The sequence below is a fragment of the Sceloporus occidentalis genome, unplaced genomic scaffold (genome assembly GCF_023333645.1).
Source record: "Sceloporus occidentalis isolate IW3139 unplaced genomic scaffold, rSceOcc1.0.p SCAF_102, whole genome shotgun sequence".
NCBI lineage: Eukaryota > Metazoa > Chordata > Lepidosauria > Squamata > Phrynosomatidae > Sceloporus > Sceloporus occidentalis.
Genome location: NW_028317082.1, coordinates 3,471,500 through 3,488,054, shown reverse-complemented (window position 1 = coordinate 3,488,054; position 16,555 = coordinate 3,471,500). Strand labels below are relative to the sequence as shown.

Below are 16,555 nucleotides of genomic sequence, written 5' to 3'. Positions count from 1 at the left end.
CTATGCAGGAAAAACATTATTTCCGCCATTAGTGTGAAGAAATTCCTTGAACCAGCAAGGAATGAGGACGTGTTTTAAGGCCAACGAAGGTAAGGAGCACAATCATCTCTTATTTCCATAAAAATAGTATAAACTATATCTATCTATCCAAATATCATATTTAATGAAATTACGCAAAGCAAAAAAAATAAAATAATTTATAATAATGTGATAATCTACATCTTTTATATTGTTATTAACCATTTATATTATTTCAAGTCAATACATTGCCATCTCAGTAATATATCATTTCCAACCAGTACATACCAACTCAATAACCAGACCAAGATTATAACACAAAATATATCATTTCCAACCAGTACCATGATAGTATAGCCAATCATGATATTTCCCATTTGAGATGGTATTTTAGGTGATAGCTTGTGATAATATCTTATATCTTATATCATTAATCCTGAAAAAAAAAAAAAAAAAAAAAAGGAGGGGAAATAATATACATATATATATATAAATATACCCATATTAGTATATGATCATAGGTTTTTGTCAATATATGTATCAGAAAGGAAATTTATATTAATAGCTATAATAGAAGTCTCCTTCTTCTCAAGTGATTTATTCTAATAAATCTATTACTATTCACCCATATATCTAATGTGTCGTGAGTATATATTAGTGTCTTTTAAATTTTCTTATCCTAATATCTCAATTCTAGTTTGGGAAAGTATCTTATCCAAAGACTAACAATACTCATATATCTCTGTGAATCTCTGTGAGTTCCATAATTTTATCTAATATTGTAATTAAAAAAAATAAAAAATAAAAAAAAAAATGAAAAAAAAAATATATACATATATATATATATAAATATACCTATATTAGTATATGATCATAGGTTTTTGTCAATATATATATCAGAAAGGAAATTTATGTTAATAGCTATAATAGAAGTCTCCTTCTTCTCAAGTGATTTATTCTAATAAATCTATTACTATTCACCCATATATATAATGTGTCATGAGTATATATTAGTGTCTTTTAAATTTTCCTATCCTAATATCTCAATTCTAACTTTGTGAAGATATCTTATCTAAAGATTAACAATACTTATATATCTCTGTGAGTCTCTGTGAGTCCCATAATTTTATCTAATATTTTTAAGAGAAAAAAAAAAAAAAAAAAAGAATTTGTGATAATCTATATTCTAAGTAATCTATTATATCTTTTATATTGTTATCAACCATTTATATCATTTATATCGTATCCAACCAATACGTTGCCAGCTTAGTGACTGGACTAAAATTATAACACATAACACATCATTTCCAACCAGTACATTGCCAACTCAATGAATAAACCAATCATAATATTTCCCAATTAGAATAGTATTTTAGGTAATAATATGGTAATATCGTATACTTTATATCATAAAAAAAAAACAACAAAAAAAAACAAACAAATGTAAAATAAAAAAAATAAATAAAAAACAACATAAATTTTCTTCTATAGATTAGAGAGTCTTATATGGTAAGATTCCATTTCAGTAAATTGTCCTTTGCTTGTGTAGGATCATTGCAAATATAGATTTTGCCTTGATAATTAATTCGCAATTTTGTGGGGAAACCCCAGGAATAAATAATATTATTTTGCCGTAAACAGGTAGTTGTCACAGTCACGTCCTCGGGTCCTGTTAGCCGCGGGCGGGGGTCTGCTCGCAGATCACGGGGACCCGATACTTCTCCCTCCGGACCCGTGGTCGGCGAGGGGACTACCGCTCGCGGCGCACGGGCACCCGAGGGACGTACACGTTCTCTCCGTGCCGGCGGCGAACAGACCGACCACCGACATGGGAGAAGGAGGGTCGGATCCGGGAACTCCTCGACGAGCAGATCTAAGGCTGCCCGTCTATGCAGGAGTTCCCAGAGGGGTTCCCTTACCTGCTGCCCTGTCTGCTAACCTGCTCCTGTGTACCGACCCGGCTTGTCTGCTAACCTGCTCCCGTGTACTGACCCGGCTTGTCTGCTAACCTGCTCCTGTGTACCGACCCGGCTTGTCTGCTAACCTGCTCCTGTGTACCGACCCGGCTTGTCTGCTAACCTGCTCCTGTGTACCGACCCGGCTTGTCTGACACCCTCACCTGTACCTGTTTGCCATACTCAGTACTTACCTGCTACCTGTGTTCACGGAGAGTGTCTCACTGTTGGGATCATCTAAATCCTGGATTACCACTGTTGGGGCTTCTCCCTATTCAGCAGTTTTCTGGGCAGAATAACTCCTGCGGTGAGTTCCTCTAGTGATACACGAGCGACAGTAGTAATATCAAAATATTTTTTTCTGTGTATTCTGGTTGCACGTGAAAGATCGAGATATGTAGTTAGGGATGCAAATTTTGCAATTTTAGTAGGGTTCCTTCTCATTTCTTTAACTAGATCTTCTTTGATTCTGGAGTTGGCAAAACAGATAATAACATCTCTAGGTGTATTTGTTTGTGTCCAATTAGGAGGCAGCGGAAGTCTATGGGCTCTTTCAATTAATATCGGACCGTATTTTGGACAGTCTATATATGTTGAAAGTAGTTCCATCAAGTACGGTTCCAGTTCGATCACATCTTCAGATATCCCACTAATTTTAAGATTTTGTCTGCGTGACCTGTCTTCTAGGTCTGCAAGTTTAAGATCTTGTCTTGTTAAATCTGCTTTTAATACTTCATTTTGAGATTGAAGCTGTTTGATTTTCAAATGTAGCATAGTAATTTCTTTTGATTGAGCAGCTAAAGTGACCTTCATATGGGTCATTTCTTCCTTATATTCTTTAAGATTATGGTCCAAATCAGCTTTAATTTTAATATATAAAGAATCTAGTGCCATCATCAAATTGGTCTTTGTAATATAATCTGGCGGGTTGGTTATACTAATCTCACTTAGTCGATCTGGAGACGATTTAGATGATAAGACAGAAGTATCCGTTTGACTTTTAGGAGAGTAGTAGGCACTAATTGGAGGAGGTTTCTTTGTTTTCACAGACATTTTAGATTTTTCCTCTTTATCACCCTTGCCAGTTTTGTCACCTTTTGGAGGCATTATCGTTGCCCGCTTTTATCTATAGAGAAGAGACCTTTAAAAATCTTTACGCCTTTAAACCAGAATCTATTTAAGGCGAATTAGTGCAAATTATATGCAAATCCATACACATCAGATTTCAAAAAATGAAAGGTATAATCTTCAATAGCAATATAGGATGTTATTTCAAAAAAAAAAAAAAAAAAGGGAGTATTTATATATATATATATTTATACATATATACACAGTTCGTATGTTTCATGTATTTCTTGTTGGTTTAATTCAAGTTTTAGTAATTTCATTTAGAGATATCAAGAGTGTAATAGCCAGTAGCCAGGAAACTCACGGTTACCGCTTCCGACTTTATTGGAGCTTTATTGGCACTCTGCCACGCTTAGTATCCGCGTCCAGCTAATTCAGGTTTTAGTAATTTCATTTCGAGATATCAAGAGTGTAATAGCCAGTAGCCAGGAAACTCACGGTTACCGCTTCCAACTTTATTGGAGCTTTATTGGCACTCTGCCACGCTTAGCATCCGCGTCCAGCTTCTAACACTCACGCCGCAATTGGTTGCCAAAACGTAGGAAACAAAAAAAACCAAAAACAACAGATGAAGCACCGCCGTCAGGAAACCGTCAGGAAACCGTCAGGAACCCAAAAAACAAAGGTTCGTCATCCGGAGTCCAGGCAATCCCCACCGCTCCACATCCAAAACTCAGCACTCTGTCTCCATTCCACCCCCCATCAAGGAGGAGAAGAAAAGGCACCGTCGTCTGAAGCCGTCCCGAGCTCAGGGCTCAGCACTGGTCACTGCGTGCGGTCGGTGCTTAATGCTCGGTGCTCGGTGCTCGGCGTTTAACATTCGGCGGTCGGCGGTCGGCGGTCAGCGGTCAGCGGTCGGCGTTTGGGATTACGGTACTTCCGCGCTAGCCATGCTGCCCCTTCACCATCCGCCGGCCCATCACCACGCCTCAAACGTACGTAGTTACGTGACTACGTCATCACTCTTATCCTGACTGATGTTAAATAAGAACACGCAGACAAACATAGGACACAGAAACGACTAATGCATTTGAAACATCTATGTACGAAGGACTATGCGTGAGTCAGATAGGTGGTTTCATGACGTTTTCCGCGTCCATATCTAGGCTCTGTGGCGCAATGGAGAGTGCATTAGACTTCTAGCACTTGACAAGGCATTCAAAGGTTGTGGGTTTGAGTCCCACCAGAGTTGTGGTTTTTCCAGTGGTTGACTGCATTTGATGTTCTTGTTTAGTTATAAGTTGCAATATCCACAAATTGCCTCTGAAAAATTTCTGTAATACTATTGACAGATCTTAAAATGACAGATTTTAATTGAAAGATTAAATTGTATTTCCAAATATCCACAATTTGTCTGTGAGAAATTATGGTAATCTGAAACAATAGAACTATCTAACACAAGTATGGAAAGCAGTTTAGCGCTCCGTTTGTAAGATTAAAGTTTTGATGCGAAAATAATGCCAATATTCAAAGGTTGTGGGTTCGAGTCCCACTAGAGTGGTGTTTTTTTTCCAGTGGTTGACTGCATTTGATGTACTTGTTTAGTTTTAGGTTGCAATATCCACAAATTGTCTCTGAAAAATGTCTGTAATACAATTTACAGATTTTACTCTAGTGTGAAATGTGTTTCAGTAGTGGGCCCTGTGGCACATTATACAAAGGATGATCACATAGATTTCTTTGGGCAAAAAGATTAGGAAATGTACAACAGAAAATCAAGGGTGCCCTGTGACTCTTATGGAGCCACTTGGAGCCAAAGTCTTCATAACAATAGTTGGAGAAAGAATTAAAGTTTGCTTTTAAGTGTTTGAAACAGTACATCGCAATCAACTTTGATTTCATTAAAGGTGTTGGCAACGCACAATACGTAGAAGAACCCTGCATGCCCAGAGGGCGATAAGTTTGGTGGTCATATGGCACATCAAAAAACACATGTGAAATCTTAGCCTTCACATGCAGGATCTCAAGTCTGCTTACCCTGTGACTCTAATGAAGCCACTTTAAACCAATGCAGTGGCAAAAGGTCCCCTAAGAGCTAGTCCCTTGCCTTGAAACCATGTAAAAAAATATCTACTTTCTTAACAGCAGTAGCTTGTCAAGATGGCTGAGTGGTCTAAGGCTCCAGACTCAAGAATGCTATCTTCTCTCTGCGAGGGTCTTCTAGTCTCCATGTGGAGGCGTGGGATCAAATCCCCCTTCTGACAGTCATCTTTCTTTTGTGCTTTGAGCTTCATTTAATTCAACAATTTTTTGAGATCCAAGACTGAATTTAAGCGTTGAAAGAGTACATTGCAGAAGACATTGATTTCATAACATAAGACAGCAATGTACAATCTCTAGACTCAAAAGAACAGTAACCTGGGGATCTAAATCACCAGCAACCTCAAGACAACTCAAATCCGCAATCTTCCAATCCAAAGTCAGACACCTTACCAATTAAGCAACGAGGTCTGGACGGAACGCGAGAGTCTTATTCCGCACTTTGGAGACAAGACATACCGAAAGAGGTGAAAATAACGACCCAGGTGTAGATACTTTCCAATAGCTGTCACATAGATTTCTTGGGGGAAAGAGATTAGGAAGTGTACAACAGAAAATCAAGGGTGCCTGTGACTCTTATGGAGCCGCTTTGAGCCAAAGTCTTCATAACAATAGTTGGAAAAAGAAGATAAAAAAAAACTGGACGGTGGTGTGATGACGTGAGACCCTCACGGGGTGGAGCATTGGAGCGTGCGGGATGAACTTCAGGTGATGGCGTCCTGCGATCTGCCTCCCCGGTATGCCTGACGATCTTGCTGCGAACTCTCAGCGTGTGGCTAGCGTACGGTTTCTTCCCCCGGCTTCCTTGGAAGTTCTTCGGTTGCAGCAACCCCGGGAGAACATCCTGAGGTGTGGCAGCTACCGATTGATGCTCCATATTGAAGGACTCGGCTATGTTGCCGTTATGCTGGAAGCTGGAATGAGACCGAGAGAAATCTAATATTTGGCGGGGAAACGCGCTACAGATTTTTGATCCTGAGGAGCTGTGGCAGGTGTCCGAGTGGGATCTTCAGAGTTCCTGGAAATCGTCAAAAGTACTTTCTATTTATTTATTTATTTATTTATTTATTTTTGGATCAAGATTGGAATTATTTTTTGGAACCTGTCTATATTACAATCATGATGGTGGAGGACATTCTAATTTGGTAACAGATCTAGGGATATTTCCATTGAAAAAAGAAAAGGAAAAGGGAAAAAATGTATGATTATACTAATATATTGAAAGTACTATAATCATGTTGGAAACAGACTTTATAACTTAATCATGTTGGAAAACAGACTTTATAATTTAATCAAGCTACACAGGAGTAAGAAAATTGATCCCTTTATATGAATTCAACTTTACCAATCATGCTATCAATCATGCTATCAATTATGTTATCAACCCATTATCTATACACATGAATTCAGATTTGGATGGAATTAACTGATCCAGTTTATCTCCACTACGTGATACGGCTTGCGTCTTCTAATCATGTTGAAATCTAATTTAAATTATTAATTATTATAATTATGCTGGAATAGGACACCTTAATCTAATCAAGCTTGGAAGGAGGTGAAATTTGATTTGTCTCTGTGATTCTAATCAACTAGTGGATCATGGTCTATATATAAATTATTGATTTTGGGATCATATATTTTGATTCATATTTTGACACATACTTCACTAATGAATTTTGACACATACTTCACTAATGAATTTATAAAATTTTGATTATCACTCAATACTTGAACTGTGGTTATAAGAAGAAAAAAAAAGAAAGAAAGAAAAAAAAAACAAGGAAAAGGAGAGGGAAAAAAAAGTAAAAAAGAAAAAGAAAAAAAAAAAGAAAAAAAATATAGTCATAATCTTTTTATTTGTTTATTTCGATATTTACAATAATAAAGAGGACACGATGGCGTCAAAAAGAGAGGATCCAAAATCAAAAAAAAGAGAGAAAAGAGATCTAGACCAAAAAAAAGAAAAAAAGATTTCTATGCTATTTTCACCCCAGGTTCATAGGAAAATGGAGGAATCTGTGTGCTTATCTGATTCCACTATTGATGAAATTGGAAGACACTCTTTAAGTCCTGCAGCACAATCTACTCAAATGATTACCAAAGAATATTTGCAATTATGTATGGAATCTCAGCTGAACTCATTTAAAGATGAACTCATGAAAGTGAACATGGAGTGGAAAAGTGAATTTAAAAAAACGCAAGAATGTTTCAATCTAATTATGCAAAAGAATGAGTTTCTTGAATTAGAGTTAAAATCAATTAAAGATGACCTTAACCATAAAGAGAACATCATAAGAAACCTGGAACAAAAATTAAATGACGCCGAGGATCGCACACGCAGGAAGAACTTAAGGATACATGGCATTTCGGAGGATATTAAGCAGGACTCTATCAGAACGTATTTGAAAGAATTGTTTTTAGATATGGGCATCCGTGATGTTGATAGAGACGATATGATTGAACGTGTACACAGAACGTTAAAACCAAAGAATCTTGCTGAAGGAAAACCCAGAGATATAATTATTCGCTTCTCAACTTTCTTTATACGATACAAAATATTATTGGCAACAAGTAAATATGTTCCGAAAGTAGATAAATTTCAAAACTTAATGTTCTTTCAAGATCTCTCTCTATTTACTAGACAAAAGAGATTTGAATTTAAAGAAGTGACCAAGATTTTGAGAGAGCAAAATATTAGATACTCGTGGGGATTCCCAGTAAAATTGTTTATTATGTCCGCTCAGCATCAACCAGTTAAGCTATCAACGGTTGATGAAGCTAGGAGTTGGCTTAAAGGAAATGTAGTACATGGTTTGCAATAATAATCTCGCGGATGCGCGACTTCTGGGGGGGGATTTTTTTTTTTTTTTTTAGTGTGTGTTATTTATACAAAATTATATAGGTGTAATCTCATATTATATGGTTTTTTAAGGAGTGTAGGAGGAATATTCACTTGTGCTATTATTAAACTACAGGTATTGGTGAATTAATGGATTTGAAGGGTATGTACATATGCAATAATGATACAATTTAATCCACACTTAGTTTTAAAAAAATTTTTAATTAGATATAAAGCATTTTACCATTTGGAGTATGGTGTTTCTAATTTCACGATATATGCCACTTAACACATAATTATACTTATAACTTAAATCTTTTATATTTTTACGGGATCTTATTTCCCTAAGATATCTTTATTGATCACTTAGGATTAATTTTGGCATAGACAAGATTAATATGATTAACTGCCAAATACACTAGTTTTTTTTTTTTTGTTTATTTTTTTTTTTTTCGTTTTTTTTTTGTTTATTTTTTTCCCCCTCACCCATTTGGTCTATTTATTATTCTTTCCTCAATATAGATTAGTTCCCGTATAGCTCCTCAACAAGGTGGAGTTACTATGTCCTGGGAGAATGTTGGGTTTTTTCTCCGATGTTTGGATAGTATTTGGGCTTCCATTAATTTTTGTAAATTGTGTTATTTGTGTGTGGATGTAGGATGTATGGATTGTGAGGGTGTCAAGCCTTATCAGGTTTATGTTAGTTATAATAACCATCCGAAACATGGAAGATCTATTTAAGATTATTTTGTTGAATGTTCAAGGTTTAAATCTGCCTCATAAAAGATATTCGCTATTCAATTATATAAATAATCATCATATAGACATATGTTGCGTCCAAGAAACACATTTGAAAAATGCAGATATCTACAGACTGAACAATAAAAGATATATGGTGCTTGAACATTCATCGTTACCTAGCAGGAAAAAGCGAGGTGTAGCTATCCTAATCTCAAATAAAATTAAAGTTGAGTTGATCTATAAGCAGAAGGATTCTCACGCTAGATATGTTTTCATAGTGTGTAAATTAGACGAGAGATTATTTTCTATTTTGAATATATATGCACCTAATTATAAACAGAACCATTTCTTAAATGGCACACTACAAAAAATTCAGAAATATACCCAGGGAACCTTTTTGTGTATGGGGGACTTTAATTGTGCTCCTGATGCAGTATTGGACACTCCCAGTCCCCGAGGTAGAACTCCTAACAGAAATCAAGTTAATTTATCTAATGCTTTCAGTATTACTCTTGGTAAATATAAACTCTATGACATTTGGAGGACGTTGAGACCGGCAGACAAAGATTATACCTTTTTTTCGGGTCGACATAAGACTTTTTCACGTATAGATCTTATATTAACTATATTAACATCTATGTACGAAGGATTATGCGTGAGTCAGATAGGTGGATTCATGACGTTTTCTGTCTACATATCTAGGCTCTGTGGCGCAATGGATAGCGCATTGGACTTCTAGCACTTGAGCAAGGCATTCAAAGGTTGTGGGTTCGAGTCCCACCAGAGTCATTGTTTTTCCAGTGGTTGACTGCATTTGATGTTCTTGTTTAGTTATAAGTTGCAATATCCACAAATTGTCTCAGAAAAATGTCTGTAATACTATTGACAGATCTTAATCTGACAGATTTTAATTGAAAGATTAAATTGTATTTCCAAATATCCACAATTTGTCTGTGAGAAATTATGGTAATCTGAAACAATAGAACTATCTAACACAAGTGTGGAAAGCAGTTTAGCGCTCCGTTTGTAAGATTAAAGTTTTGATGCCAAAATAATGCCAATATTCAAAGGTTGTGGGTTCGAGTCCCACTAGAGTGGTGTTTTTTTTCCAGTGGTTGACCGCATTTGATGTGCTTGTTTAGTTTTAGGTTGCAATATCCACAAATTGTCTCTGAAAAATGTCTGTAATACAATTGACAGATTTTACTCTAGTGTGAAATGTGTTTCAGTAGTGGGCCCTGTGGCACATTATACAAAAGATGATCACATAGATTTCTTTGGGCAAAAAGATTAGGAAATGTACAACAGAAAATCAAGGGTGCCCTGTGACTCTTATGGAGCCACTTGGAGCCAAAGTCTTCATAACAATAGTTGGAGAAAGAATTAAAGTTTGCCTTTAAGTGTTTGAAACAGTACATCGCAATCAACTTTGATTTCATTAAAGGTGTTGGCAACGCACAATACGTAGAAGAACCCTGCATGCCCAGAGGGCGATAAGTTTGGTGGTCATATGGCACATCAAAAAACACATGTGAAATCTTAGCCTTCACATGCAGGATCTCAAGTCTGCTTACCCTGTGACTCTAATGAAGCCACTTTAAACCAATGCAGTGGCAAAAGGTCCCCTAAGAGCTAGTCCCTTGCCTTGAAACCATGTAAAAAAAATATCTTCTTCCGTAGCAGCAGTAGCTTGTCAGGATGGCCGAGTGGTCTAAGGGGCCAGACTCAAGTAATGCTATCTTCTCTCTGCGAGGATCTTCTGGTCTCCGTGTAGAGGTGTGGGTTCAAATCCCACTTCTGACAGTCATCTCTTTTTGTGCTTTGAGCTTCGTTTAATTCAACAATTTTTTGAGATCCAAGACTGAATTTAAGCGTTGAAAGAGTACATTGCAGAAGACATTGATTTCATAACATAAGACAGCAATGTACAATCTCTAGACTCAAAAGAACAGTAACCTGGGGATCTAAATCACCAGCAACCTCAAGACAACTCAAATCCGCAATCTTCCAATCCAAAGTCAGACACCTTACCAATTAAGCAACGAGGTCTGGACGGAACGCGAGAGTCTTATTCCGCACTTTGGAGACAAGACATACCGAAAGAGGTGAAAATAACGACCCAGGTGTAGATACTTTCCAATAGCTGTCACATAGATTTCTTGGGGGAAAGAGATTAGGAAGTGTACAACAGAAAATCAAGGGTGCCTGTGACTCTTATGGAGCCGCTTTGAGCCAAAGTCTTCATAACAATAGTTGGAAAAGAATTAATGTTTGCTCAAAGTTTTTGAAAGAGTAAATTGCAGACAACTTTGATTGAATCAAATCTCGCAACAACGCACTATCCGTAGAGGTACCGTGTAGGCCAAGATGGGGTTACATTCGGTGATCATATGGCACATTGGAAAAAAACACTTGAAATCTTAGTTTTGACATGTCTGCCTTTCATACCAAGAGGGACTGAAGATCTTGGGTGACACGTAACATGGAAATAAACTGTTGAAATCTTAGTTTCCACTTGCCTGACATTCATTGATATGGAAGAACTCTAAAGAACAACAGAGCCAAACCTCCATCAACTCCGACCACGAAGGGACTCGAACACTCAATCTTCCGATCCGAATTCAGACGCCTTATCCATTAGGCCACGCGGTCCGCATGTAAAGCTTGCGAAAAAATGTGTGGATACGTTTCTCATAGAGAAACATAACTATATTTCCTTTACTTCACATGCCACAATATGCTTTTTATGACCACTGTCCTTCCTCTGACTGATGTTAATTAAGAACACGCAGACAAACATAGGACACAGAAACGACTAATGCATTTGAAACATCTATGTACGAAGGATTATGCGTGAGTCAGATAGGTGGATTCATGACGTTTTCTGTCTACATATCGAGGCTCTGTGGCGCAATGGATAGCGCATTGGACTTCTAGCACTTGGCAAGGCATTCAAAGGTTGTGGGTTCGAGGCCCACCAGAGTCGTGGTTTTTCCAGTGGTTGACTGCATTTGATGTTCTTGTTTAGTTATAAGTTGCAATATCCACAAATTGTCTCTGAAAAATTTCTGTAATACTATTGACAGATCTTAATCTGACAGATTTTAATTGAAAGATTAAATTGTATTTCCAAATATCCACAATTTGTCTGTGAGAAATTATGGTAATCTGAAACAATAGAACGATCTAACACAAGTGTGGAAAGCAGTTTAGCGCTCCGTTTGTAAGATTAAAGTTTTGATGCGAAAATAATGCCAATATTCAAAGGTTGTGGGTTCAAGTCCCACTAGAGTCGTGTTTTTTTCCAGTGGTTGACTGCATTTGATGTGCTTGTTTAGTTTTTAGGTTACAATATCCACAAATTGTCTCTGAAAAATGTCTGTAATACAATTGACAGATTTTACTCTAGTGTGAAATGTGTTTCAGTAGTGGGCCCTGTGGCACATTATACAAAGGATGATCACATAGATTTCTTTCTGCAAAAAGATAAGGAAATGTACAACAGAAAATCAAGGGTGCCCTGTGACTCTTATGGAGCCACTTGGAGCCAAAGTCTTCATAACAATAGTTGGAGAAAAAATTAAAGTTTGCTTTTAAGTGTTTGAAACAGTACATCGCAATCAACTTTGATTTCATTAAAGGTGTTGGCAACGCACAATACGTAGAAGAACCCTGCATGGCCAGAGGGCGATAAGTTTGGTGGTCATATGGCACATCAAAAAACACATGTGAAATCTTAGCCTTCACATGCAGGATCTCAAGTCTGCTTACCCTGTGACTCTAATGAAGCCACTTTAAACCAATGCAATGGCAAAAGGTTGCCTTGAAACCATGTAAAAAAAAAAATCTTCTTTCGTAGCCGCTGTAGCTTGTCAGGATGGCCGAGTGGTCTAAGGTGCCAGACTCAAGAATGCTATATTCTCTCTGTGAGGGTCTTCTGGTCTCCATGTGGAGGTGTGGGTTCAAATCCCACTTCTGACAGTCGTCTTTTTTTGTGCATTGAGCTTTGTTTTTTTTGTGCATTGAACTTCAGGTGATGGCGTCCTGCGATCTGCCTCCCCGGTATGCCTGACGATCTTGCTGCGAACTCTCAGCGTGTGGCTAGCGTACGGTTTCTTCCCCCGGCTTCCTTGGAAGTTCTTCGGTTGCAGCAACCCCGGGAGAACATCCTGAGGTGTGGCAGCTACCGATTGATGCTCCATATTGAAGGACTCGGCTATGTTGCCGTTATGCTGGAAGCTGGAATGAGACCGAGAGAAATCTAATATTTGGCGGGGAAACGCGCTACAGATTTTTGATCCTGAGGAGCTGTGGCAGGTGTCCGAGTGGGATCTTCAGAGTTCCTGGAAATCGTCAAAAGTACTTTCTATTTATTTATTTATTTATTTATTTATTTTTGGATCAAGATTGGAATTATTTTTTGGAACCTGTCTATATTACAATCATGATGGTGGAGGACATTCTAATTTGGTAACAGATCTAGGGATATTTCCATTGAAAAAAGAAAAGGAAAAGGGAAAAAATGTATGTTTATACTAATATATTGAAAGTACTATAATCATGTTGGAAACAGACTTTATAACTTAATCATGTTGGAAAACAGACTTTATAATTTAATCAAGCTACACAGGAGTAAGAAAATTGATCCCTTTATATGAATTCAACTTTACCAATCATGCTATCAATCATGCTATCAATTATGTTATCAACCCATTATCTATACACATGAATTCAGATTTGGATGGAATTAACTGATCCAGTTTATCTCCACTACGTGATACGGCTTGCGTCTTCTAATCATGTTGAAATCTAATTTAAATTATTAATTATTATAATTATGCTGGAATAGGACACCTTAATCTAATCAAGCTTGGAAGGAGGTGAAATTTGATTTGTCTCTGTGATTCTAATCAACTAGTGGATCATGGTCTATATATAAATTATTGATTTTGGGATCATATATTTTGATTCATATTTTGACACATACTTCACTAATGAATTTTGACACATACTTCACTAATGAATTTATAAAATTTTGATTATCACTCAATACTTGAACTGTGGTTATAAGAAGAAAAAAAAAGAAAGAAAAAAAAAAAAATAAGGAAAAGGAGAGGGAAAAAAAAGTAAAAAATAAAAAGAAAAAAAAAAAGAAAAAAAATATAGTCATAATCTTTTTATTTGTTTATTTCGATATTTACAATAATAAAGAGGACACGATGGCGTCAAAAAGAGAGGATCCAAAATCAAAAAAAAGAGAGAAAAGAGATCTAGACCAAAAAAAAGAAAAAAAGATTTCTATGCTATTTTCACCCCAGGTTCATAGGAAAATGGAGGAATCTGTGTGCTTATCTGATTCCACTATTGATGAAATTGGAAGACACTCTTTAAGTCCTGCAGCACAATCTACTCAAATGATTACCAAAGAATATTTGCAATTATGTATGGAATCTCAGCTGAACTCATTTAAAGATGAACTCATGAAAGTGAACATGGAGTGGAAAAGTGAATTTAAAAAAACGCAAGAATGTTTCAATCTAATTATGCAAAAGAATGAGTTTCTTGAATTAGAGTTAAAATCAATTAAAGATGACCTTAACCATAAAGAGAACATCATAAGAAACCTGGAACAAAAATTAAATGACGCCGAGGATCGCACACGCAGGAAGAACTTAAGGATACATGGCATTTCGGAGGATATTAAGCAGGACTCTATCAGAACGTATTTGAAAGAATTGTTTTTAGATATGGGCATCCGTGATGTTGATAGAGACGATATGATTGAACGTGTACACAGAACGTTAAAACCAAAGAATCTTGCTGAAGGAAAACCCAGAGATATAATTATTCGCTTCTCAACTTTCTTTATACGATACAAAATATTATTGGCAACAAGTAAATATGTTCCGAAAGTAGATAAATTTCAAAACTTAATGTTCTTTCAAGATCTCTCTCTATTTACTAGACAAAAGAGATTTGAATTTAAAGAAGTGACCAAGATTTTGAGAGAGCAAAATATTAGATACTCGTGGGGATTCCCAGTAAAATTGTTTATTATGTCCGCTCAGCATCAACCAGTTAAGCTATCAACGGTTGATGAAGCTAGGAGTTGGCTTAAAGGAAATGTAGTACATGGTTTGCAATAATAATCTCGCGGATGCGCGACTTCTGGGGGGGGATTTTTTTTTTTTTTTTTAGTGTGTGTTATTTATACAAAATTATATAGGTGTAATCTCATATTATATGGTTTTTGAAGGAGTGTAGGAGGAATATTCACTTGTGCTATTATTAAACTACAGGTATTGGTGAATTAATGGATTTGAAGGGTATGTACATATGCAATAATGATATAATTTAATCCACACTTAGTTTTAAAAAATTTTTTAATTAGATATAAAGCATTTTACCATTTGGAGTATGGTGTTTCTAATTTCACGATATATGCCACTTAACACATAATTATACTTATAACTTAAATCTTTTATATTTTTACGGGATCTTATTTCCCTAAGATATCTTTATTGATCACTTAGGATTAATTTTGGCATAGACAAGATTAATATGATTAACTGCCAAATACACTAGTTTTTTTTTTTTTGTTTATTTTTTTTTTTTTCGTTTTTTTTTTGTTTTTTTTTTTCCCCCTCACCCATTTGGTCTATTTATTATTCTTTCCTCAATATAGATTAGTTCCCGTATAGCTCCTCAACAAGGTGGAGTTACTATGTCCTGGGAGAATGTTGGGTTTTTTCTCCGATGTTTGGATAGTATTTGGGCTTCCATTAATTTTTGTAAATTGTGTTATTTGTGTGTGGATGTAGGATGTATGGATTGTGAGGGTGTCAAGCCTTATCAGGTTTATGTTAGTTATAATAACCATCCGAAACATGGAAGATCTATTTAAGATTATTTTGTTGAATGTTCAAGGTTTAAATCTGCCTCATAAAAGATATTCGCTATTCAATTATATAAATAATCATCATATAGACATATGTTGCGTCCAAGAAACACATTTGAAAAATGCAGATATCTACAGACTGAACAATAAAAGATATATGGTGCTTGAACATTCATCGTTACCTAGCAGGAAAAAGCGAGGTGTAGCTATCCTAATCTCAAATAAAATTAAAGTTGAGTTGATCTATAAGCAGAAGGATTCTCACGCTAGATATGTTTTCATAGTGTGTAAATTAGACGAGAGATTATTTTCTATTTTGAATATATATGCACCTAATTATAAACAGAACCATTTCTTAAATGGCACACTACAAAAAATTCAGAAATATACCCAGGGAACCTTTTTGTGTATGGGGGACTTTAATTGTGCTCCTGATGCAGTATTGGACACTCCCAGTCCCCGAGGTAGAACTCCTAACAGAAATCAAGTTAATTTATCTAATGCTTTCAGTATTACTCTTGGTAAATATAAACTCTATGACATTTGGAGGACGTTGAGACCGGCAGACAAAGATTATACCTTTTTTTCGGGTCGACATAAGACTTTTTCACGTATAGATCTTATATTAACTATATTAACATCTATGTACGAAGGATTATGCGTGAGTCAGATAGGTGGATTCATGACGTTTTCTGTCTACATATCTAGGCTCTGTGGCGCAATGGATAGCGCATTGGACTTCTAGCACTTGAGCAAGGCATTCAAAGGTTGTGGGTTCGAGTCCCACCAGAGTCGTTGTTTTTCCAGTGGTTGACTGCATTTGATGTTCTTGTTTAGTTATAAGTTGCAATATCCACAAATTGTCTCAGAAAAATGTCTGTAATACTATTGACAGATCTTAATCTGACAGATTTTAATTGAAAGATTAAATTGTAT

At 36.2% G+C, this 16,555-nt stretch overlaps 5 non-coding genes across 5 annotated transcripts; all 5 read left to right on the top strand.

Annotated features, from left to right (window-relative positions):
- Positions 1 to 9,422: 9,422 nt before the first annotated feature.
- TRNAR-UCU (transfer RNA arginine (anticodon UCU)) lies at positions 9,423 to 9,510 on the top strand. Its single transcript is given in 2 exon segments — positions 9,423 to 9,459; positions 9,475 to 9,510. It is a non-coding gene; the product is annotated as a tRNA-Arg (tRNA).
- Positions 9,511 to 10,413: 903 nt separating this feature from the next.
- Positions 10,414 to 10,524, top strand: TRNAL-CAA (transfer RNA leucine (anticodon CAA)). The gene is made up of 2 exons: positions 10,414 to 10,451; positions 10,479 to 10,524. It is a non-coding gene; the product is annotated as a tRNA-Leu (tRNA).
- Positions 10,525 to 11,620: 1,096 nt separating this feature from the next.
- Positions 11,621 to 11,707, top strand: TRNAR-UCU (transfer RNA arginine (anticodon UCU)). The gene is given in 2 exon segments: positions 11,621 to 11,657; positions 11,672 to 11,707. It is a non-coding gene; the product is annotated as a tRNA-Arg (tRNA).
- An 885-nt stretch (positions 11,708 to 12,592) lies between these two features.
- Positions 12,593 to 12,702, top strand: TRNAL-CAA (transfer RNA leucine (anticodon CAA)). Its single transcript has 2 exons — positions 12,593 to 12,630; positions 12,657 to 12,702. It is a non-coding gene; the product is annotated as a tRNA-Leu (tRNA).
- A 3,624-nt stretch (positions 12,703 to 16,326) lies between these two features.
- TRNAR-UCU (transfer RNA arginine (anticodon UCU)) lies at positions 16,327 to 16,414 on the top strand. Its single transcript is given in 2 exon segments — positions 16,327 to 16,363; positions 16,379 to 16,414. It is a non-coding gene; the product is annotated as a tRNA-Arg (tRNA).
- Positions 16,415 to 16,555: the final 141 nt, after the last annotated feature.